At 42.6% G+C, this 24,946-nt stretch overlaps 1 protein-coding gene across 4 annotated transcripts in view; it reads left to right on the forward strand.

Moving 5' to 3' along the window:
* Nucleotides 1–780: 780 nt before the first annotated feature.
* Nucleotides 781–24,946, forward strand: part of FARP1 (FERM, ARH/RhoGEF and pleckstrin domain protein 1) — a 334,084-nt gene continuing 309,918 nt past the window's right edge. For all 4 annotated transcript variants that reach the window (XM_074962873.1, XM_074962880.1, XM_074962867.1 and 1 more), the window contains exon 1: nucleotides 781–920. The gene's annotated coding sequence lies outside the window, so the exon portion shown is untranslated. The remainder of the gene's footprint in view (nucleotides 921–24,946) is intronic.

A 24,946-nucleotide genomic window follows, 5' to 3' on the forward strand; every position in this document is an offset into this window, starting at 1 on the left:
ATTTTCAGAAATGGCTCCGTGACAATCATCCCCCAGAGCCCTCACTCGCGGACCAACCCCTGCCTCCCTTAAAAAGTGCTTTCCTTGCAGGCAGGGGATGGCTTGGAAACCTGCTTTGTTACCCGCCCCAGCCCTTCCATTCACACTGCCTCTCCCGTGTTATCGGCTCTTTGTTACCGCGCTCCGGAGTTAATCCCCATTTAACCCCTTCTCTGCTACCTCCTTCTCCAGGGCTGGGGCGGGAGGGGCAGAGAGCCAGCGCGGGCACGGAGCCGGGAGCCTTCCCCACCCCCTTGGATGGGCGGGGAGGGCTGAGAGGAGACGGACACTTCGGACCCTAGAGCGCCCAGCTGCTCAGGAACCAGCCCGCCAACAACGGGCAAGCGCCGCTGCCCCCTGGGGCGGCAAGAGGCAACTGGCCTCTCCCTGCCGCCGGGCGGCACGAGTCCCCCTCGCCGGGCGCTGAGGGCCCCGGGCTGCGGCGCCAGGGGCGGAGAGGAGCGGCCGTGGCAGGCAGGGCGCGCTGCTGAACGCTGGGGGGGGCTCTCGGCCGCCGCCGCCGCCGCCTCCTCCCTCTCTCCACGTCCCCCTCCGGGAGGGGGCAGGTGTAGGGGAGGGGCGGCGGCAGCAGTAGCGAGCGGCGTCCAGTTCCCGCTCCCCCGGTCTGCAGGAGGCAGCGGGGCTCCGGTCCCTCCCTCTCCCCCGCGCCCAGCCGCCGCCGCCGCCGCCGCCCTCTCAGCGCCGAGCCAGCCAGGCGGACATGGCGCCCCTGCTCCAGCTGCCCCATTGCTGCCCCGCCGCCGCCTCCCCCCCGCGGAGCCTTTAATGGCTCGGACCTCCAGCGGCCGAGCCCGACTCCTCCTGCGCCAGCCAGAGGGAGCCTAGCGAGCGGGAGCCGAGCAGCCCCAGTGCCGCGCACGGTGAGAGCCGCCCGGGGAACAATGGGCTGCTGGGGGGTGGGGGTGAGCGACTGCACCGAGCGGCCCCGGCGGCGGGCGGGCTGCGCCCCTGCGGGTGTGAGGACCGACCGTAGCCCGGTGGGTGGAAAGAGTCTCCTCGCCCCAGCCGGTGCCTGCAGCGGGGCGCTGGCCGCGGGGGAGAGACGCAGCCCCTGCGATCCGCGGGGGGCCCCGCCGGCGCACAGTTGCTCAGCGCCGGGCTGCGGCCGGAGCAGAAGTTGGTGCCTTTTGGTTGCTCCCCGCTGCGCGGGAAGTTGCTCGTGGGAGGAGGGGGCGGCTGCCTGGGGCTCTGCGTGGCGGCCACCCCCCGTGGCTGCAGCCCCGGGATGCGGGGGCCCTTTGGAGACCCCGCCCCTTGCCCCGGAGCGGGTGCAGAGCTGCTGCTAGGCTGGCGGGATGTGCTCGGGGGTCGGGCTGAGCTGGGGGTGGGACCGACGGGGGCAGAGCCGCGCTCACGTAGACAATTGACCGTGAGAGGGGCGCGTGCAGAGCCCCGCTCCGGGAGCAGCGCGACCCGGGTAGGGAGGCTCCCTTGGGGAGTAAGGCGCTTTGGTGTCTTTATTGAAAGGCCTTCCCACCCCCTTCCCAAATCCTCGGTGTGATAGGCGTCACCTCCTGTCATGCATCTGCACATCCAGCCATTGATGGCTATGCCTGGAACTGGGGTGTGCGTGTGTGTGTTAAAGCAGGCTTGACATTCACCCAGTATCTAGTGTAGTGTGTTCACCCTCCGGTTCCCCTCTCCCGTATGTCTTCTTGAGCAAACGCATGACAGAAGTGCAGGTAGTCTCATGTATGGTAAAAGGCAAAATGGTCACCTGCAGATAGCACTAAAATATGTGGTGACTTCAGCGGCCTCCTTTCCCACTAGCTCTGGGGAATATATATATTTATAGCCAGAAGTTCTGCCAGTTTCAAAATTAGAGATGAAGTTTATTGTTCTGCACTGTTTCTGAACAATGTTAATAGTGTGTTAACTGTCCAAGGAAGGTTTAAGTAAAAGGAGCTCATTTCCATATGAGCAGCATTTAGTTTCTTATGTTAATAAAAAATTTAGGTTCTTCAAACTGTAATTTGTGGGCAATAGGGTTTAATTTTTATGATTGTTTTAAAAACAACAACAAAACAAACTCTTAGGAGCTCTGTAGTACTTGGCTGTTTTATTACTGAAATAAAATAAATGGAACGTTTAGTGTTTTTCAGTTATGGTCTCTTTACAGACTTGCCTTCAAGTAGATTAGTCCCTAGGGGATGAAAAGATAACTGTTTAGGGAACAGTATCACTCAGCTGTTACATTATTATTTTTATCTCTTAGGTATGCAGAGTTTTTCTCCTTGTATTGCTTCCAATTTATTTTTACAGGAAGCAGTTGATATTGGAGTTAATCCAACCAAAATACAATTCTTAGACTACATCTTTGGAAAAAAAAAAACCCTCAAAAATATGTTTTAGTAAATCTGTTGTCTGTTCTAATGAAGCTTTCTTCAACATCCAGATGAGGTGAGGAGGATACTTTGTTTTATAATTGGTCAGATTATACAGCATATGCTCAGCTGTGGGCTACATTGGCCATATGACAGAATCTTGAAGTCCTCACCCAAATTGAGCTAAGGTAAAACAGGTTAGTTGTTTGCACTAACCAAGGTAGAGCATTGCATGCTGGGGTTTGTGGTTTTTGTGGACTGAACCTCATTTCAAGATGTGGGTATCTGGGGACCAGGCTGTTAGTTAACCTCACTTTCTTCTGTCCCCTTATCAAATAGCAATCTCTTCTCTTGTTCTGAATGAGACCTACTTTACCTATACTCTGTTACTGTCTTGTTTAATATTTTTGCCTTGTGTTTATGAATTAAATTCTCAATTATACCTTTACTGCAGGATCAGATAGGAGAATTGCATGATGGGATGTGGAAAATAGCCTTTTTTTAAAAGGTTCTTTTGATAAGTAGCAAAAGGTTCAGTGGAAGTTATTAAAGAACATGTTAAAAGTACATGGTTAATGTCCTAGGAGAGACAGACTGTATCTGAAAGTTTCAGCACTCTGTCCAAATATCTTTTTAGCTCCTGTCTTTCACACTTAAGTTTAGGTCTTTTGACAGAAATAAGAGACTTTTATTATCTAGTATTGTTACAAGTAACACCGAGTATTATTATAATGGAAAGATAGTGACCCACATAAACAACAGGAGTATGTGACTTGAAAACCACAAACATTGGTAGGGGAATGAGGGATAGCACTAGAAACTATTTTTAAATGACTTCATTTCAACTTTAAAATGTCCCTTTTGAAGTTGACATAAAGGTTACACAATGAATAACTTACCTTTGTAAAACCAGCTACTAGTAACCAAGCTCTTATAACAGTTTGTAATTGATAAATGTCCAAAGAATAGCATACCAATTAGAGATGACAGTGAACAAGATTTTTTCCTTAATGCAATAGTATGTTCACAAAGATATTAATAACACAGTTTTAGCGTACCAAGTAAAATTTCCTCCCAACCCTGATGTTAGGTCAGATTAATTTTACTTTACAAATAAAATCATTCTTTCATTTTGGAAATCAAGACAGTTAGCAATTCTATATTATCTTGGGCCTGGCATTCTCCAAACACAAATCTTAAGGTCAGAAATAAGTTTTGGTAATATGGTAGATTTAGTTCACTGAAAGGTCAAGGTTTATAGTTTTAAGGGTTTGTGGGTGTTTACTAGATTCTGACATTTAAAGTTTGACTATTGAATTAAGGTTGGGCTGAAGGAGAAGTTCACTTTGCTGGTAGTGAAGAAGCCATTGAGGGACTAATTACCGGTGCTTATGAAGGTCATCAGGCTCAGTCAGCTTTAAATTTGTGCAAAATGTCATTGTTTGGCCCATGGAAATGCAGATGAATTAGTCAGTTAGGTCAGTCCCTTAATTTAATGTGTATGGGGGCAAGGGTCCACTGCATATGGGAATTTTGACCTTGGCTGTAATAAAGTCAAGCTGGTTAAAAGCAAAGGTGCTGGAACAAATTTTATAGTGGGGGTGCTGAAAGTGATTGAACAAAATTGTAAACCCTGTATATAATGGAAACCACTTCAAACCATGGGGTTCTGCTGCACCCCCAGCATCCCTAGTTCCAGCATCTATGATTAAAGGTTATGAAAATGAAAACATGATATGCTTGTTTAGGGAATTTAGGAAGTAAAGTTTAAAACTAAGCATTGTCTGAAACCAGAAATGAAAAGTTGTTTTAATCTTTTAGCCTGAAAAAAGGGCTTTGGGAAGAGAAAAACATCTGTCTTGTGTGATAGCTAGCTAAATAAAGTTAAAGGGCTTGATTTTTCAGAGGTGCTGCCTCTGCTTTTATTGCCTTCATTTGGAGTTGTGGTTGCTCAAACTTTTGAAAATGAGTATCAGTGAATTCTATAAAATAAAATCAGTGTTGTCTATAGATAACTATGATATATAGAATTGAATGAACCAAACGAAAATCCTTGAGTTTTGAAATCTAAAACAAATGTATATTTTGGATAGATTTTTGCAGAGTTTGTATTTTCTGATTTATTATATCGCTGGTCTTGAGGAATAGTTGCAAGTGAAATGGTGATTATTTAGTACAACTATACAAAAATGGGCAGAAACTTTAATGATGAGTTCATTCTCATTTTTCCTCTGCATATTCTGTTGACTTTGCTCTGAGGCCAAAATAAATGTGTGGAGGCACGCTGAAATTACCATAATGAAAGAGCACTAAGAGCGAAGACAATGCCCATGTCTCTCATATCTTGCTTTACTTTTTGAATTGCCCTTTCAGGCTCATGCTCTCACTGGCTGATAACATAGAAGTAAAAAGGAAATGTTGCACAATCCATGTTGAGCTTTTTCAGAATGAACAGATAGTTTGTAATAGACTCCCAATAATAATTCTTCAGTCACAAGGTATTACTGTAAAAATCTTGCAGCAGATTTGTCATATGAGCATTGTCATTAACGAATAAGCCTTGTTGGCATTCAGACTGTTTTAATTTGAGATATTCTTCACAATCTAACAGTGCTAGAAATGATACCATGATTTACAAAACCCAGTCTGTGTACTCTGGGAAGTACATGGCCTTTAGTCAAGGGGAAGTCATGGCCTTTAGTCAAGGAGTATACATCCTAAATTATGTAGGTGTACCCTGTTCGTTTTGCACAAAGTATAAGTGGAAAAAATATTGTTTAACAGCATTTTAAAACAGAAAACCAAAAAGATAACATGCTGATAATTAACTTAATTCATCCCAAAACATTATATGGAAAACAAACAAATAATAGCATGAGTTGGTATGTCAGGGTTTCAGTGTAAAATTAAATTAATGGAAAATGCCATCTGCTAATGATTTACCTTATTCCATTCTGCGGAGAGTTTGGGATCGCAAACGATGTAAGAAAGAAGAGTGATAAGAATATTGAACAGAATTTTCCATAATGCACTGGTCTCCTTTACACTTTCCTTTTAAACAAAAGGAAAATGTGAAGCCTAGGCTCCAATTTGTGTCCCCCCCCCCACCCCCCAAAAAAGTTTGTGGATGTTGTCAAGAAGGGGAAAAAATGGAAAAGCTCTGGTTTTAGATGGTTCTTCAGTTTCCTATCCCCTTCTCTCTCATATAGTCGCCTTATATCAGTTTGTGCACTGACTTCTTAATTAATTGTTGGGTAGTGGGGTTTGGAAATTGCAAGCATAGACCCCAAACTTGCAAAGTGTAGCATTTTGGTGTACAAATAGTTGTGTTTGGAGCTCCAGTGAAACCAGCAGGCTCTGTTCAGGCACATCAGATTGTCCTCACGTTCCATGATGCAGGGCCTTAGTCGTGGTTCTTTGGTCTTAGTTTGAAGCTTGAAAATAGGATATATAACTTTGTAATTTTGTGGCCTGAAAATTAATCTTGTGATGTCTACAATAAGTGAATCAATAATATTTATAGTAAATATTTTTAATATATAAATAATACATATTAACATAACCACTGGAATGTATACATGTGTTGCTATAACTTTAATCTTCCTGCATTTCTGCAACTCTACAGTTTAATGGCATTCACTTGTGTGTTGTATAAAATTTTTATTGTAAATGTTTTAGTGCTGGGGACATCTTCATGTCCTTTGTGAAATGTCTAGTATAATTTTTAATGCTTTGAAAAATAAGTAATACTGGAAAACTGAAAAGAACTAGAAAATGAACATAAAAGGGAGGATCTGAAAAATGTTTATCTGCTAAATAATGGAAGGGGAGCATTAAATATCCTATTTCTTGAACCAAGTAGAGGATATCCTGAAAATGCCTCAACAGCAGCTTTAAGAACAAAGGGACAAAGCAGGTGGGCTGCTAGCCTAATGAAAGAGAATAGTCAAGTGATTCCACTATTTAAAAAAAAAAAAAAAAAAGGCATTGCAAGAGAGCACTACTCGCTGTTCTGCATTTATTAATACATTTGAATTGAGAAATAAGTCACAAGCTGAAAAATACCTAAAAGGAATCTATTTGATCAAAACTTAAGAGGTGGTAATGTGGTTATGCAGGAAAGGCTTCAGACCTGTAAGATTTCACTTCCAAATGATTTAGTTTTTCTTTCTAAGAAGAAACTGAACCCAATACTAACAAAGGCTTGCCAGAAGAGGAAGCCCTACCAAAGGGCTTGTTGACATTAAGGAATTTTGCACCCAATGCCATTACAGGGGGGCAAACCCCTAACCTAGACCTTCTGCACTGGTACAGCTTAATCTGGTAATGTACCAAAGTAAGCTGAACAAGACCGTTGTGTCCACACTAGGGTTTGTTCTGGTTAAATACAGTGATGTAACTACATCTGTACTAATTTCCTTACTGGAGACAAGGCCAGTGACAGAAGCCAAACTAAGAAAAGACAATGAATGCATTGTATCAGGTTTCAGAGTGGTAGCCGTGTTAGTCTACATCTTTTGCGTAGAGATTGACCGGTTTGGCCAATATACATGGCAGAGGGGCATTGCTGGCACATATCACATTGGTAGATGTGCAGGTGAACGAGCCTCTTATGTTGTGGCTGATGTGATTAGGTCCTATGATGGTGTTCCTTGAATAGATATGCGGACAGAGTTGGCAACGGGCTTTGTTGCATAGGTTCCTGGGTTAGTGGTTCTGTTGTGTGGTATGTAGTTGCTGGTGAGTATTTGCTTCAGGTTGGGGGGCTGTCTGTTAGTGAGGACTGGCCTGTCTCCCAAGATCTGTGAGAGTGCGGGAACGTCCCTCAGGATAGGTTGTAAATCCTTGATGATGCGCTGGAGATGTTTTAGTTGGGGGCTGAAGGTGACAGCTAGTGGCATTTTGTTACTTTCTTTGTTGGGCCTGTCCTGGGGCAGGTGACTTCTGGGTATTCTTCTGGCTCTGTTAATCTGTTTCTTCACTTCGGCAGGTAGGTATTGTAGTTTTAAGAACGCTTGATAGAGATCTTGTAGGTGTTTAGTCAATCCCTCAGACAGAGACAGTCACCTCAGGCACACCATAAGAGGCTTGTTCACCTGCACATCTACCTGTGTGATATACACCATCGTGTGCCAGCAATGCCCCTCTGCCATGTACATTGGCCAAATCGAACAATCTCTATGCAAAAGAATAAATGGACACAAATCAGACGTCAAGAATTATAACATTCAAAAACCAGTCGGAGAACACTTCAACCTCCCTGGTCACTCAATTTCAGACCTAAAAGTCGCAATTCTCCAACAAAAAAACTTCAAAAACAGACTCCAGCGAGAAACTGCAGAATTGGAATTAATTTGCAAACTGGACACCATTAAATTAGGCTTGAATAAAGACAGGGAGTGGATGGGTCATTACACACAGTAAAAACTATTTCCCCATGCTAATTTTTCCCTTGCTGTTACTCACACCTTCTTGTCAACTGTTTGAAATGGGCCATCCTGATTATCACTACAAAAGTTTTTTTTCTCCTGCTGATAATAACCCACCTTAATTGATTAGTCTCCTTAGTTAGTATGGTAACACCCATTTTTTTCATGTTCTCTGTGTGTGTGTATATCTACCTACCTACCTACCTACCTACCTGCTGTATTTTCCACTGCATGCATCCGATGAAGTGGGTTTTAGCTCATAAAAGCTTATGCCCAAATAAATTTGTTAGTACTCCTCGTTTTTTAATGCATTGTATCTAATTCCTGCTTTAATTTAGAGAGCATGAATATATACTAAGGCACTAGACAAAATACCCAGGAATGTTTCTGTCTGCAGTGAGGCTCCAGGGGTCAAACAAGTTTTGGAGGAACAACTAGCAGCTGATACTTGATGGTGGTTTTCTGTTTGGAAAAACAAATAAAATAAAGCTATTCCAATCTCTGTGAATGCAGAGAAAATATTTGATGGAGCAGAGTGAGGTTACATCTTACCTAATCGTTTACTAAGGTATGGACTAGCTGTGCATTTCAAACAGTGGATATAAATAGTTTACCAGAATCATATGGGAGGAGTGTGGGTATGAAAAAGAGGTCAGAATCATTCCTCCCTATTCTGCAAGTGAGGCAAAGATACTTTGTCTTGTTCCTTCAGTTTAGAGCAAAAATGGAGAATTCGGACGTGTAACCCCTGGTAAGTGCATGTTACAGGTGCCCTTCTGTGCTGATTCAGCGGGAATATAATATAGTTCATGATTTTACCCCTGGAGGACCCTGATTCAAACCCCCATGTGTCAGCCAAGAGAGCAGCCATCACCCGTTCATGTAAAACACTTGAAACCAAACACACAGGGCTTGATCCAGCTCCCTTTGCTGTCGGGGAAAGTCTCCTGTTGCCTGCAGTGGGAGCTGGATCAGTCCCTAAATTCTAGAATTGCCCTTTCTTCTGCTGTAAAGAGTGAGCTATTTGGGACTACACCTCTCTTTAAAGTAATCCCTAGAAAATTTAATGTCAGGAGACTAGAATAGTGACCAAATGGGAAAAAATAAAACAAGAGTAATTCAAGTGAGCAAAGAAATGGGTGAGATGATTGAACAAACTATTAATGGAAGAAAATATTAGGACTACATTTTCATTCCACTGTCATGTAAAAAAATAGCTGGGAGAGCTGCACACCTCTTGATCTCTAAGCCAGGGACAGTATCTGCAAGAATTTGTCTTGTCTGCTAGGATGTTTTTAGTCTTATTGTATGACAATTTCTCTTTCAAGTAAACTTGAAGGATATTCAGAGCCATCACAAGAAATTTATATAGCCGAGGAAACAATGCACATTATATTTCTCTACAGCATGCGTGCGCGCTCTCTCTCTCTCTCTCTCTCTCTCTCTCTCTCTCTCTCTCAAAAAGAGTTCCATACACTTAAATACTGTTGATTCTCAGAAATCAGAATTACAGCTTTAGATGTGGGCCATGAAAAAGAGAATTCTGGGTAGAAAAAAATCTTTTAGGGAAACTAGTGTGATTTTAAATAAATAAATAGATCCATCCCCCAACAACTATGTGCCAGGCTCACAATACAAGTGAAGGAGACAGTAAATTTTAAAATACGTGATCTGAATACAATTCTTGCTTATTGAGGGAAGTGAGATTTGCCACCGCTAATGCTGGTGAATTGGAGAAGTTGGAGGAAAAAATAGTCAAAAGAATAGTTCTGGCCTTTTAAAGGTAAAATTAAATTTAGCTTAATGAAATTAATACCTGAAGAATTAATTAGAGTTAGTATAATAAAAAGACACTCAGAGGATACTTGAAAATCTATAAGGACTCCCTGTATTTTCCTACAGGAAAATTCCAGGAAGGAATTAAGAGTTTCTACTTTGTGTTTTCCCTTAGTAGAATATAGAATCATAGAAATGTAGGACTGGAAGAGACTTTGGTAGGTCATCTAATCCAGCCTTTTGCAGTGAGGCAGGGCCAAGTATAGCTGAATTAAAGTAAATGTTGTGACAAGTATGGCAACTTTCCTGCAATATCCTGGACAAACCTTAGTGAATTAAATTTAAGTATTTTAGGAGCTTATTGTACTCAAATGCAAATGTTTATGGGTTATTGTGGGATTGTATGTAACTTGTCTAGGAGACATGACTAATGTAAACCTTGGGAAGTGTTATGAGTTTCAAAGGACTATTTGAGACAGTGGGCTGAGATGAGAATGAACTTTTAAAGTGAAGTTGATTTCCCAGGAGATCTCGAGGAACAGGGGTATGCAAATGTGTCTACTCCGGTTATGCAAGAATTCAGCCTTTTGAAGCTTTACCCTGACAGAGGCACCTTTTTTCTGCTGAGGACAGGTTTTTAAAAAAAACATACTGTATAAAGAAGGGACTCTCAGATTTATGAGTGTTCTTGTTCTGAGCCTAAGGAGTGATGAACTGGTAATCAAAGGAAAATCCCCGGAGTAGGGTTTGAAGGACTCCTCACTGCTCAGAGCCCTTGTTGGGGTTGATCTCTGGTAAGCTTATTAGCACATGTGTAGCTTCGTTAATTGTTCTTAATATATTTGCTCTGTAATGCTTTTACCTTAAGATTCAATGTGCTTTCTGAGAAAGAGCTGGCTGGTAACTTAAATGTGGCAATTTAATTGTTTACTGTCTTAAAGGGGAAAAGTAAAGCAGGCCTGCTTAGGCACTATGACTTTGCTGGGGAATTCACAGTATAGGCAGCCAGCTATGCAGCCTGGAAATATGCTAGTAAGGAGGAAGACGCATGTCTCTGCCCAAGACAGGTGATGGCTGAGGAGTTGGGAGCCTAAAGTGGGTGCCCTTGAGGGGGGACTGTAGAGGGGAAATACAGGTGCAGTTGCCTTGAACTATGGTGTGTATCCTAGTTTATTTTTTAATACTTGCTTTCTTGTGCTGTCCCATGCAATGAAATGATTATCTGGCTCTACTTGGAAATTGTTACAGGTAGGGCTGTCAAGCAATTAAAAAAGTAATGGCGATTAATTGTGCTGTTGAACAATAATAGAATACCATTTATTTAAATATTTTTGGATGTTTTCTACATTTTCAAATATATTGATTTTAATTACAATACTGAATACAAAGTGGTACAGTGCTCTGTTAATATTTATTTTTGATTATAAATATTTGCACTGTAAAAAACCAAAAGAAATAGTATTTTTCAATTCCCCCATTACAAGTACTGTAGTGCAATCTTTTTAGCATAAAAGTTGAACTTACAAATGTAGAATTATGTACAAAAAAACCTGCATTCTAAAATAAAACAATGTAAAACTTCAGAGCCTACAACTCCACGCAGTCCTACTTCTTGTACAGCCAATCGCTCGGACAAATGTTTGTTTACATTTGCAGGAGATAATGCTGCCTGCTTCTTGTTTACAGTGTCACCTGAAAGTGACAACTGGCGTTCGCATGGCACTGTTGTAGCCGGTGTTGCAAGGTATTTACGTGCCAGAGTCGCTAAAGATTCATATGTCCCTTCATGCTTCAACCACCGTTCCAGATGACATGCATCCATGCTGACGATGAGTTCTGCTCGATAACAATTCAAAACAGTGCGGACCAATGCATTTGCATTATCATCATCTGAGTCAGATGCCACCAGCAGAAGATGGATTTTCTTTTTTGGTGGTTCGGGTTCTGTAGTTTCTGCATCGGAATGTTGCTCTTTTAAGACTTTTGAAAGCATTCACCACACCTCATCCCCCTCAGATTTAGGAAGGCACTTAAACCTTGGGTCAATCTATCTATCCTTAGAAATCTCCCATTGGTACCTTCTTTGCGTTTTGTCCAATTTGCAGCAAAATTGTTCTTAAAATGAACATGTGCTGGGTCATCATCCGAGACTCATATAACATGAAATATATGGCAGAATGCAGGTAAAACGCAGAGCAGGAGACATGCAATTGTCCCCCAAGGAGTTGAGTCACAAATTTAATTAAAGCATTATTTTTTTTAATGAGCATCATCAGCATGGAAGCATGTCCTCTGAAATGGTGGCAGAAGCATGAAGGGGGGGGGGGCAATACAAATGTTTAGCATATCTGGCATGTAAATACCTTGCAATGCTGACTACAAAAGTGCCATACGAACGCCTGTTCTCACTTTCTGGTGACGTAAATAAGAAACGGGCAGCATTATCGCCCATAAATGTAAACAAACTTGTTTGTTTTAGCCGTTGGGTGAACAGGAAGTCGGACTGAGTGGACTTGTAGGCTCTAAAGTTTTACATTGTGGTGTTTTTGAGTGCAGTTATGTAACAAAAAAAAAAATCTACATTTGTAAGTTGCACTTTCGCAATAAAGAGATTGCACTACAGTACTTGTATGAGGTGAATTGAAAAACACTGTTTCTTTTGTTGATCATTTTTACAGTGCAGATATTTATAGTAAAATAAAGTGAGCACTGTATACTTTTTCTGTGTTGTAATTGAAATCAATATATTTGAAAATGTAGAAAAACATCCAAAAATATTTAATAAATTTCAATTGGGATTCTATTGTTTGACAGTGTGATTAAAACTGAGATGAATCGCGATTAATATTTTTAGTAGTGATTAATTTTTGAGTTAATTGCGTGAGTTACAGGACACAAAATGCATGAGAGTTTGGTTATATGATACTAACTAGAAAAAAGAAACACTCTCAAGTTCTTCTCCCCCACCCCCATGTCTTTGGTTTGTGCATGAGAGAAAACATGATGTAGTTATTTATAATTAGTGTGTTTTAACTAATGATCAGATTACATCCAAGTGCGAACACATTTGTTGCTGATCCAAATCCTAGAGTAGCTGTGTTTCTGTAGTAGACTTCAGAGCTAAACTTAATAAGAACCTGTCAGAAAGAAAAGCTAGTTTGGTCGCTTTTGAATGAGTTTAAGACATGTTTCACAACTCTTTCTTTGGTTTTCCTCCAGTAAAGCATGACCCTTTTTCTGTGAGGTTTAAAGCTTTGAGGGCACAATAATAACTCAGATCAGTTGGAAGTAATTGCAACTAGATCATCAGCACATCAGCATAGTTTTTTGTTTAATTTACAGTGTTTATTTAGTCTTTTCATGTTGGGGAAGTTTAATCAAATTCTTCATGCTCTTGAAGACTTGAGAGAGGAATAGCAATAGTTCGGGCTTATTGTTTTGAGGATTATACTTTATTGTATATGTAGTTTTTGGGTTCATGATGGAAACATCTAAGTACTCTGTGGGTCATTCAGAATATTTCCTCTTTAAAAACAGGTCGTGTGCACAAGTGATCACTTTGCAGCCTGTTGCTTTCAGTACTGCTAAACTGTGTTCTGCATCAGTATACTAATGCATTAGAAGAAAGGCGTTCTATTTTTAAATTAGTCACATAATGAAAGGGATTTGAAATGAATCCTTTGCTGAATGTTAATTCAGTGGAGCTATTTTGTTGACGTGTCTGTGGAGTTTTAAAATCTGCAAAATAAACTACGAAGGCTGCTTGTTAATTTTTTTTCACCTGGATTTCTTTAAGCTGTTTTTCTGTTTTAGGTGTACTGAGGACATTACACAGCTCATCCTTGTGGGCTGGATTAATAGTGCCTGATGGCTGTATGTGCCCGAATGGCCGTAATCCTTAACATATAAACCATGTGTGCTGTGGGGGAGTTTCATGCTCCTTTCCCTAGGGAATAAGAATTGACAGTTGCAAATGGAAAACAAAAATGAAATCTTGACCTTTTGAATATTTTGAAACTGTGTGGGGATTACCCAGTATATAATTAGCTTGCAACTAAGGTAACCGGAATTCTTTTGTGTGTTTCTTCACCCTTCCTCCCTCTCCCTACAATTTTGCAGTTTATTTTTTGACTGACTCCCCCACAGCTGACAGTTTTTTGGTTTTTTGGGGGCTGGGAAGTGGGAAGGGTGTGATATAAGCTAAGGTTCTACTTACAATAAAAATCAAAGCTTACCTGCACATGGTGAGTGCTTTTGTTTATAGTTCTGGGAGGCAGCCATTATACATTCTTAATTTTATGATGCTTGATGAGCAAAGGGAAATCTAACAATGCAGTTCTTATTAAAAGATCTAAACTTCAGAAAATATAATTAATCACCATATTTACATAAGTAAAAGGATTTTTAATTTTTTCTTACTAAAGTAGTGTGTGAGCCAAGAACTATAAAGAACATGAAATGGTTCAGAACTTGAGTCATTAACAGAGATCAGGAGTTCTGTTGATATGACACGTTCTGCCCTCATGAGTTTTCATTTAATTAGAATTATTTGATGTTGCCTAACTTGGTTAGTCATGTAATATGTTTTTCTTTCTTGAAGTACAGTAGAACCTCAGAGTTACAAACACCAGCGTTATGAACTGACCAGTCAAGTACACACCTCGTTTGGAACTGGAAGTATGCAGGCAGCGGCAGAGACCAAAAACAGAAAAATCCTGGAGAAACCAGCATTTTTCTTCCGCATAGTAAAGTTTCAAAGCTGTAATAAGTTAATTTTCAGTTGTAAACTTTTGAAAGAATAACCATGCTCCCTGCCAAACAGCTGATTAGAGGGAGGGAGGGGGGTAGTAGTGGAGATGCGGCGGCGCGCTCATGGGAGGAGGCGGAGAAGAGGTGAGCTGGGGTAGGGAGTGGTTCCTCTACCTACCCCGATATAATGCGGTCTCACCTATAAAATGGCAAGATTTTTTTTAGTTCCTGAGGACCATGTTATATCGGGGTAGAGGGGTGGGTGGGTATGTGTGTGTGTGTAATATATGTATTGATTTGGAAACCATCATACGTTTTCTTTCTAATGTTATTGCGGTCTGTGGCACGTTTCTTCAGTATTTATCCATAGTACCTACTTTTAACTCTTCTTTTTATTGAAGAGATTAATTTGATGGAAGCAGCTTTCAATTTGTTTACTTTTTGTTGGGTTTTAGTAATTTTATAGCTAAAAGCTTTTGCCATTATAGAAACACGCAGTTGGCTGTCAGTTTGTTTATTTTTAACAAATGTTAACACAGGAAGAACCTAACATTTTGATCCTCCAGCTTTCTCACACCTAAAAGTGGTGAAGGGCTGAAAATCTAGGAGGGAAATCAAGGGTTTGGATGTCTAGGTAAAATTAAATACCATTTTTTTAATATAATTTAGATGTTGTGTTTGAGCACCAGGGATCAAGCTGTATGTTTGTCCTATGTGTACTTTAGAAGGATATAAGATAGCAAACTCAATATTGCATAGTAATCTTTTTTTGTTTTGTTGAAGCTTTTTTCTTTTTACTTATTCTGGAGTACCGCGTGGTTAAAAAATCCTGCTGTGAACATCACAGAATTCCAGCTTCAAATTACATATTATATTCCTTGTAGGAAGTATCTTTCAGGATATTGCCAAACACTTTTTTGATCATACAGAAGAATTATTCTACCAGATAAGTCTCCTATCTTCCAATAAAGAGTTGTTGGTCCCCTTGCCTCCTTCTGTCATTCCCTTTGCATTAAAGGGAACCCCTCTGGACTATTTTTCACAGATATTTGAGGCAATGTGTTCTGTTACTTTAACAGGATCATATTTTAGATATTAATGAGGGTAGCTGGAAGTGTGGAAACTGACAGTTATTTAGGGGATTGCCCTCACAAGCATATGAAGACTGTTCTGATAGCCAAGGTGAAAGAGACCATATATTGGTCCAACGGCTTGAAAAGCAGTGCAGCAACATATTGTGGAAGGCAAAAGGCATGATGGGGCACTACAGAAGTCATGGCTATCCACTGCAGCTAAAGAAGCCTCCAGTTATAACAGCCTTTGTGCCACTGGGCCAAGCTTCAGCAGCTGAGAGAATGGGATTGTCCCAGTGCAACGACTCTCCCATTTTAATCAACCTCACGCACATGTCATTCATGCACATCTCTCTTCAAAAGTCCTGTGGTGATGGGGGAGTGGCAAAGCGACAGATGAAGATGATTACTGGCAGTCATAGCCACAAGCCTGCACACAGGTGTCCTGGGACATTGGTCGCCCATCCCTGACCCAAGGGCAGCAGGAGAGCTTGGCAACACCCCAAGTGATACAGAAGCCCTTTTTAGGATTGCACTGCTCTCCCTTTGTAAAAGAAGGGGATAGAAAAGGTGCCTCAAATGTTGCCTTCCCAAATTAAATCCTGCCAGTTTACCACGGCTGGCAGATCATCCTCAATGCGGTCGTAAACCAAAGATAACTAAAAAAGCACTAACGATTGCTGCTTGGAACATCAGGACTATGATGGACAAAAATGATACCTCTCTATTTGAAAGAACAGCTTTCCTTTCAAAAGAGCTAGCTCGGTATGACATTGACATTACAGCACTCAGTGAAACTAGATTGCAGACGAGGCCTTTATTACAGAACTGGCTGGGGGGTTACACCTTCTTTTGGAAGGGAAAAGAACCAAATGAAGATAGAATCCATGGAGTGGGAATTGCCATCAAGACCAAACTCTTGCAGTGTCCTGAAGACTTTCCAGTAGGCATTAACGAAAGACTCATGAAACTCCGGTTACCAATAAATATGTCTCCATTTGCTACCATCATCAATGCATACGCGCCCACCTTAACAAGCCCTGATGAAGCTAAGGGTTGGTTCTACTCTGGTCTTGACTCTCTAATTAAGTCAACACAACAAAGTGACAAACTAATCATCTTACTAGATTTCAGTGCAAGAATAGATAAAGATAACAATAACTGGCAAGGTGTCATTGGAAAAAATGGCATGGGGAAAAATGAATGAAAATGGTCTCCTACTCCCAAGCAAGTGTGCAGAACGTAGCCTGCAATTACAAGTATCCTCTTCAGACAGGCAGACAAATATAAAACTACATGGATGCACCCCAGATCCAAACAATGGCATCTAATAGATTACATTATTGTCCGACAGTGTGACATAAGGGATGTCAGGATCATCAGAGCCATGACCAGAACGTTGGACGGATCATAGAATGATTAGGTCAATACTAAATCTATACATTGTACTCACACCACTGAAACACCCCAAAACAATCGATGTCCACTGATATTGCTAACATAAACAATTCATCCTATTGAGACAAGCTACAAAGTGCACTAAAAACCAACCTTGGTGATAACCCTGTCTCATGGGAGGAATTCAGAGAGACAGTACAAAAAACTGCAACTGACGTCCTCGGATGGAAGAAAAGTGCTCACTATGACTGATTAGATGAAAATGATGAGGAAATCACAGTACCCTTGAAGAAAAAAGGGGACTTTCCAAATCTGGAAAGATGATACTCAGTCCACCTCAAAGAGAGACAGAGTCAAACATCTGCAAAGCAAGGCACAAAGACAACTATGCTTAATACAAGATAAATGGTGGGTGAAGGTAGCAGAAGGCTCTCAAATGTATACAAAAACAAATGAAACAGAGAAGTTCTTTGATTTCTTGATGCTAGTCTATGGACCTTAAAGGTGGGCACAGGTTCGTTCATGACGGCTGATGGCAGGACAGTCATCAAAGACAAACATAGTATGGAACAGAGATGGGTTGACAATTTCAGCCAGCTACTGAACAGGCCATCCTCAGTTGAAACAAGTGCTATTAATCAGATGCCTCAAAATCTTATTCAGCACCACCTGTACTCACCACTCTCACTTGAAGAAATAGAAAAGGCAATCAGTATGATGAGCTCAGAAAGTCCTTGGGCACAGATGGAATGCCGGTGGAAATATATAAATCTACATGTCCAAAGGTGGTAACAATACTCCAGAAGATCCTTACTGACATTTGGGACAACAAAGAAATGCCACAGGACTTCAAAGATGCCATAATTATTCCTTTATTTAAAAATAAGGGCAGTAAAATGGTCTGAGATATTCCACAGTAGTTATCTCTCCTATCTGTTGCTGGAAAAATCTTTGCTCATGTCCTCCTGAACTGACTGATTTCATCTGTCTCAGAAGCCAATCTACCTGAGACTCAGTGCGGATTCAGACCTGGTCGTAGCACTATAGACATGATTTTCAGTAGTAGGCAAATACAAGAAAAATGTATCTAACGAAACCATGGATCTGTTCAGTGTCTTCATTGATCTGACAAAAGCATTTGATACGGTCAATAGAGAAGGATTATGGATGATCTGCAGCAAACTTGGTTGCCCCACCAAAACTGGTAAAGATCGTTTGTTTATTTCTTGAGGGGATGCAAAGTCAGGTACTTTTTAATGGCGAGCTCCCTGACTCCTTTCCCATTTCAAATGGAGTCAAATATGGCTGTGTCCTTGCCTCTGTACTGTTCAATCTCTTCTTCACCCAAGTTCTCAACCATGTTACAAATGGGCTCCACAAAGGCATATACATCAGATACAGACACGACGGCTCAGTTTTCAATCTTATAAGTCTTAAAGCAAAAGCGAAAGTAACACACCACAACTAAGATGGTTGTGCCCTCCTAGCACACCCAGAGGGAGATCTCCAGTGCATTGCAGATCGCTTTGCTTAAGCATCCAAATTGTTTGGCCTCACAATCAGCCTGGACAAAACTGTGGTGTTGCATCAATCATCTTCACCACTCTGTGCCACATCCCCGAGCATCACCATTAGTGGAATCCAAGTAAAGCAAGTTGATAGTTTTATCTATCTTGGCAGCAACATCTCCAATGATGGATCTCTTGACAAAGAGATCACTAACAGGATACAGAAATCTTCTCAGTCACTAGGAAAGCTAGGCAACAGAGTCCTGAAATCCCACAACATAACCCGCTCAACAAAAATAAAACTTTACAATGCTTTCGTGTTCACATCTCTCCTCTGTGGCTGTGAGGCCTGGACACCATACAAACGGCATATCAAACAGCTAGAAGCCTTCCATGTGCAGTCTCTGTGCGCCGTTACTCTTCTGGCAGGACAAAATTACCAACCTGCAAGTTCTCTAAAAGTCAAATGCCACAAGCATAGAGGCCATCCTGATAAAAGCCCAGCTACGCTGGGTTGGGCACATCATTAGGCTGCCTGAACATCAACTCCCCAGAAAAATTTTCTATGGAGAATTGGCACATGGACATCTGAATCAAGGACACCCCAGAAAGTGCGACAGGGATAGCATCAAGAACAGCATACACTTTGGTGCAATAAAACCAGATGATCTTTGAGAAGGCTGCGTTAAATAGATCAGCATGGCAACACACAACACTCAAAGCTTTCCAAGTCTTTGAAGAGGACAGAAATAATCAATTGTTAGCCGCAAGGAAAAAGCATCCTACTACTGCTATAGCTACCAAGATGCTCACCAGTGACTGTCTGCCCAATCTGCTTATGAGCATGTGCATCACGCTGTGGACCTCAGTCACTCCAGAATCCACAAAAAGAGAGAGCATGAGAACATCATAGTCATATACATACCATATTAATGAGGGCCTATTATCTTTAATTGGGGCAGAAACTAATGTATTGTGAGGCTGCAGGTTGGTCATGGTGCGCAACACCCTGCCCCCTCCCCCCCCGCAAAAAAAACAAAAACAAAAAACCCCAACAACTAATGGATAGCATGATTTTCTCATTTGTCTATGACTGTTTTGTGTGTCCGATTCACTCCGCAGAGACAACTCCTATGTCTTGTGGGGCTGGGCTTGGCTCCCTGAGCGGGGCATTGTGACCTGGAGTACCAGGTCACAGTGCTGGTCAGGTTTGGTCCACCCAACATCTCCATTATGGTGGGGGAGGGCGGGCAGACCAGCCTTCAGTGAGTGACCTTGCAACCGAGAGCACCGGGTTGCAGTGCTGGTCAGGTTTCGCCTGGCTGACCCCCCTGTCATGACAGGGTCGGGTGAGGCCAAACCTGAGCGGTGCTGCAACCCTGCACCCTGGGTTGCAACAGCTGGAGGAAGGCACTGGGTCCAGCCCCACTGGACATTGGAGCCCCTGCTGGAGGGTGTGATTAGGGTGACTGTGCTGCTCCATGGTGAGGAGGAGGGCATTTTTTAAAATAAAAAATCAGGGAGCATTCATGGTAAATTTAGTAACACCCGACTTTCACTTCATTTATCATGACTGCTACCTGATTTTTGATTAAAAATGCGGTGACAAATCTGCAGCCCTAATTATGGCCTTATGTCTGCCCAAGTTTTTGCTCACTGAATGATGGGTGAAGTAATCTTTCCAGATTCCATGTTCTTTACATACCCATAATCTCACTGATGGAAGTAGGAGTCTTGGGCCAGAGAGTACAGTAACTCCTCACTTAAAGTTGTTTCGGTTAACGTTGTTACATTGCTGATCAGTTAGGGAACATGCTCATTTAAAGTTGTGCAGTGCTCCCTTATAATGTCATTTGGCAGCTGTCTGCTTTGTCCACTGTTTTCAGGAAGAGCAGCCCATTGCAGGTAGCTGGTGGGGGCTTGGAACCAGGGTGGACCGGCAGCCTCCCCGTTCCCCTAAGTTCCCTGTGCAGCAGCCGCCCAACAGGCTATCAATTGCTGGCAGTTCAGCTGTCCCTCTCCCTGCTGCCATGTGCTGCTCCTGCTCTCTGCCTTGGAGCTGCTCCCCGGAGCCTCCTGCTTGCTGTGTGGAGGGGGGGAGGGAAAGAGAGGGGCTAATGTCAGGGTGTCCCCCTTCCCCCTGCTCCTGCACCCCACTTACCACATCTTCCATAGAGCAGGGGGGACACATGACAGGGCTCAGGATGGAGGGAGCTTCCTGGCAGCAGCTGCCATCTCAGCTTGCTGATTAACTTAAAAAGGCAGTGTACTTAGAGTGGGGTCAGCATACTTAAGGGAGCCATGCACATCTCTTTAACACAGAGGGTGTGTGTGTGTCTCGGTCTGCCATGCTGTCTCCCCTCTGTCCATTCGTGCTGCCTTGTAGAGTGTGAGGCTACATTAACAACAATGAGTTAACCCTTAAGGGCTCAGCCAATTACTAGTTCATTTAGCAGTAACGCATCCTCTGGGAAATATCCCACCCTCTGACTTCACCACCTCAACCAAGCTTCGCAATCATCATCTCTGTACCAGTATTAAATTGTTTGTTTTAAAACTTGTACTGTGTGTGTGTATGTGTATGTGTATATATATAATGTGTTGTGGTAGAGCTCTGACCTTGTCTCAGTGGGTCCCGTGCTTCCTGGCGGATTACGCTAGCCTCAGAGGCTCACTGTGACCCTCTGCATAGCCCTTCTCCCTCCAGAGGTAAGGGTCACAGCCTACTGAGCCATTTCCATCACAAGCCAGCAAAGAGGCTGGTGAGAGAACTCCTGCAGTCTCTGTTGTCCCTACAGGCTTGTTCCAAAACAGTTTAGCATCCTGTCCTGACAGGGGCCTGTCTTCCCCTCCCAGGAGGTGTTTCTGTAGTGGCAGGTTGGGAGGAACCCGGGTCCACACTCTATTCCGGGTTCCGGCCCAAGGACCCTAATGGCAGCAGCTGTTGGCAGATGACCTTTCACTACCAGAGTTGCTACATTTCCCTGGGCCACTTCCCCACAGCTCTCCCGCTTCTCTCTCTCAATGCCTCCTTTGCCTTTACCTTAGGGCTCCCTTACAGTGGCTTGAGGGTGTTTTCATTACCCAGCCCTTCAGCCACACTTCCTCTCCTCTGGCTCTCTCCAGACTGACCGGAGTGAGCCCTTTTATAGTATCAGAGGGGCCTTAATTAGAGTCAGGTGTTCACATTAGCCTAACGGCTTCAACTGACTCTGCAGGCTAATTGGAGTCATGTCCACCCTAGCCTGGAGCAGCCCCTGCTCTGGTCAGTCAGGGGACAGAAAACTGCTTATCCAGTGACCAGTATATCTGCCTTCTACTACTCTGCTTTACCCAACTGGCCTGGGTCTATCACAGTATATAATATAGTCTTTTCTCTGGTGAAAAAAATTTCCCTGGAACCTAACCCCCCCATTTACATTAATTCTTATGGGGAAATTGGATTCGTTTAACATCATTTTGCTTAGTCGCATTTTTCAGGAACATAACTACAACATTAAGCTAGGAGTTACTGTATTGGAGTTGGTCATATAAACGGCATTAAGTCATCCTCTGTTTCTAATCCATCCCTCTGCTGAAGCAGGAGTGTTCTCTACAAAATTACGGCTATGTTTGAGCTTCTTTAAAGTGCTCTAAACGATGCAATTGCCATCCCTTCCATTAGAAAAGCTATTCCATAATGTAGCTCTCATTGTGCAAAAATTGTTCCTAATGTTGTGCCTAAATAAATTTTCCTTTATTTTATCCAAGCACTCATAAAATACTGTACATCTTCATGCCACTTTAAATTCTACACTCTACTTGGTGCTTACAACAGACTCGACAACTATTTAAAGGATGTATGTCCCCGTCTCCAACCCCCTTACTAACGTGCCTTGGAATTCCTCAAGTCTTTGATACCTTTATTTCCTATTATCCATTTCCAGAACAGTGCAGTAGTTGTAAGTTTTTTACCAATAGCTCTTTGGGCACTGCCTATAAAAGCTACAGCAGCTACTTCTTGTTCATTGTATTTTTCAGAGAAAATTGTGTGTGATTTAATTATTGTTCTCTTTGATTCCTCAGCCTTTTCTTCCCTTGTGGATTTTAATGTTTCCTCCCTTGAAACCATGCTAATTAGATTTTTTTTTTAATTCTTTAAAATTTGTGGCAGCAGACTCTGCCAGAACAACTGATGCAAAACTGCAGACATAGCCCCACTGCTGTGATAATTCATACCCCCATCAATACACCTTTCAAGATCCATGGGTCTTCCATATGCCTATCAGAACATGTAGTATATCTCATCCAGTGCATCAAATGCCCCGTCAACTACTATGTGGGTGAAACCAGACAATCACTGTGCTCTCAAATGAACGTACACAGAATGTTTTTGGTCTTTTATCATTTTTCTATCCCCCATGGGCAAACACGTTTCACAAAGCAGTCACTCCACAGCTGACTTCAGTCCTCATTCTCAAAGGAAACCTGCACAAGACCTTCAAAAGATGGGCCTGGGAACTTAAATTCGTAACTGCTGGATGCTAACAACCATGGACTTAACAGAAATGCTGGTTTTATGGCTCATTACAACAGTTTGCAAGACAACCTGCTGCCTGCTAAACCATAAATGCCCATTCCATTTTAAGTGATCTTCTACAGCATATGTGAAACCCTTATGCTTGTATTTAGCTCAGACACTCTGGGTACATTTGCAATAAAAGATCTGTGATACCAAAGTCTCAGAGCTGGCTCAATTGACTCGGGCTGCAGGGCTAAAAAGAGCAGTGCAGATATTCCCACTCAGGGTGGAGCCTTGGCTCTTAGACCTGCCCCTCATCGCAGGGTTTCAGAGCTCTAATTCCAACCCAAGCCAGAACACCTGCAGTGTTTTAGCTCTGCAGCCCGAGCCCAAATCATCTGATCCGGGCCAGATGCATCCATGCCAGGGGACTTCTATTGCAGTGTAGACATACCCTCTTGTTACTTTCTCCAGACCTGAGGAAGAGCTCTGTGCAGCTAGCCTGATAAAAGACATTTCCTCCACTACCTTGTCTCTTAAGTCCTTTCATTTTGCCGTAAGTGGAGAAGATCTTAGAAAAGGTTGAACAGTCATGGGTAACTTTGGCATTGTTTTTTTTCCAGCAAGGCAGATTCCCAGTTTCCCATTCTGAGAGTTTGGAACAACTTTTTATCATTCTTATTTATCTACCTTCTCCCAGTGTGCCTGAGTACTTCAGACAGACCAAAGACATGGTTTCTGCCTCCAAAAAACTGTCTACATTTTAAACATAAGATGACAAATTGTATCCCAAACCCTTTGCTATGGAGAGGATAGAGGTGACAAGGATGTGATCATATGGTGCTTTGCAGTGTAAATATCCTCAATTATTCTGCTAGCAAAGTAATTTCATTGTAACTTGTTTATGTGAATGGTGGAGTGAGATAGTACGTGGGGGTGGGTGGATGGTGGTGATGCTGGGAGAGCAATACAGCGGTGCACAGATAATCCAGGAAGTTTTTGGAAAATGTAGGGGACAATTTCCTGGTGCAAGTGCTGGAGGAACCAACTAGGGGTAGAGCTCTTCTTGACCTGCTGCTCACAAAGGGAGAAGAATTAGTAGGGGAAGCAAAAATGGATGGGAACCTGGGAGGCAGAGACCATGAGATGGTGGAGTTCAGGATCCTGACTCAAGGAAGAAAGGAGAGGAGCAGAATACAGACGCTGGACTTCAGAAAAGCAGACTTTGACTCCCTCAGGGAACTGATGGGCAAGATCCCCTGGGAGAATAACATGACGGGGAAAGGAGTCCAGGAGAGCTGGCTGTATTTTAAAGAATCCTTATTAAAGTTGCAGGAACAAACCATTCCGATGTGTAGAAAGAATAGTAAATATGGCAGGTGACCAACTTGGCTTAACAATGAAATCCTTGCTGAACTTAAACACAAAAAAGAAGCTTACGAGAAGTGGAAGATTGGACAAATGACCAGGGAGTACAAAAATATTGCTCAGGCATGCAGGAGTGAAATCAGGAAGGCCAAATCACACTTAGAGTTGCAGTTATCAAGAGATGTTAAGAGTAACAAGAAGGGTTTCTTCAGGTATGTTAGCAACAAGAAGAAAGCCAAGGAAAATGTGGGCCCTTACTGAATGAGGGAGGCAACCTAGTGACAGAGGATGTGGAAAAAGCTAATGTGCTCAATGCTTTTTTTTGCCTCTGTCTTCACGAACAAGGTCAGCTCCCAGACTACTGCACTGGGCAGCACAGCATGGGGAGGAGGTGACCAGCCCTCTGAGAAAGAAGTGGTTCGGGACTATTTAGAAAAGCTGGACGAGCAGAAGTCCATGGGATCGGATGCACTGCATCCGAGGGTGCTAACGGAGTTGGCGGATGTGATTGCAGAACCATTGGCCATTATGTTTGAAAACTCATGGCGATCAGGGGAGGTCCCGGAAGACTGGGAAAAGGCTAATGTAGTGCCCATCTTTAAAAAAGGGAAGGAAGAGGATCCAGGGAACTACAGGCCAGTCATCCTCACCTCAGTCCCTGGAAAAATCATGGAGCAGGTCCTCAAGGAATCCATTCTGAAGCACTTAGAGGAGAGGAAAGTGATCAGGAACAGTCAGCATGGATTCACCCAGGGCAAGT

The sequence above is a fragment of the Natator depressus genome, chromosome 1 (genome assembly GCF_965152275.1).
Source record: "Natator depressus isolate rNatDep1 chromosome 1, rNatDep2.hap1, whole genome shotgun sequence".
NCBI classification, from domain to species: Eukaryota; Metazoa; Chordata; order Testudines; family Cheloniidae; genus Natator; species Natator depressus.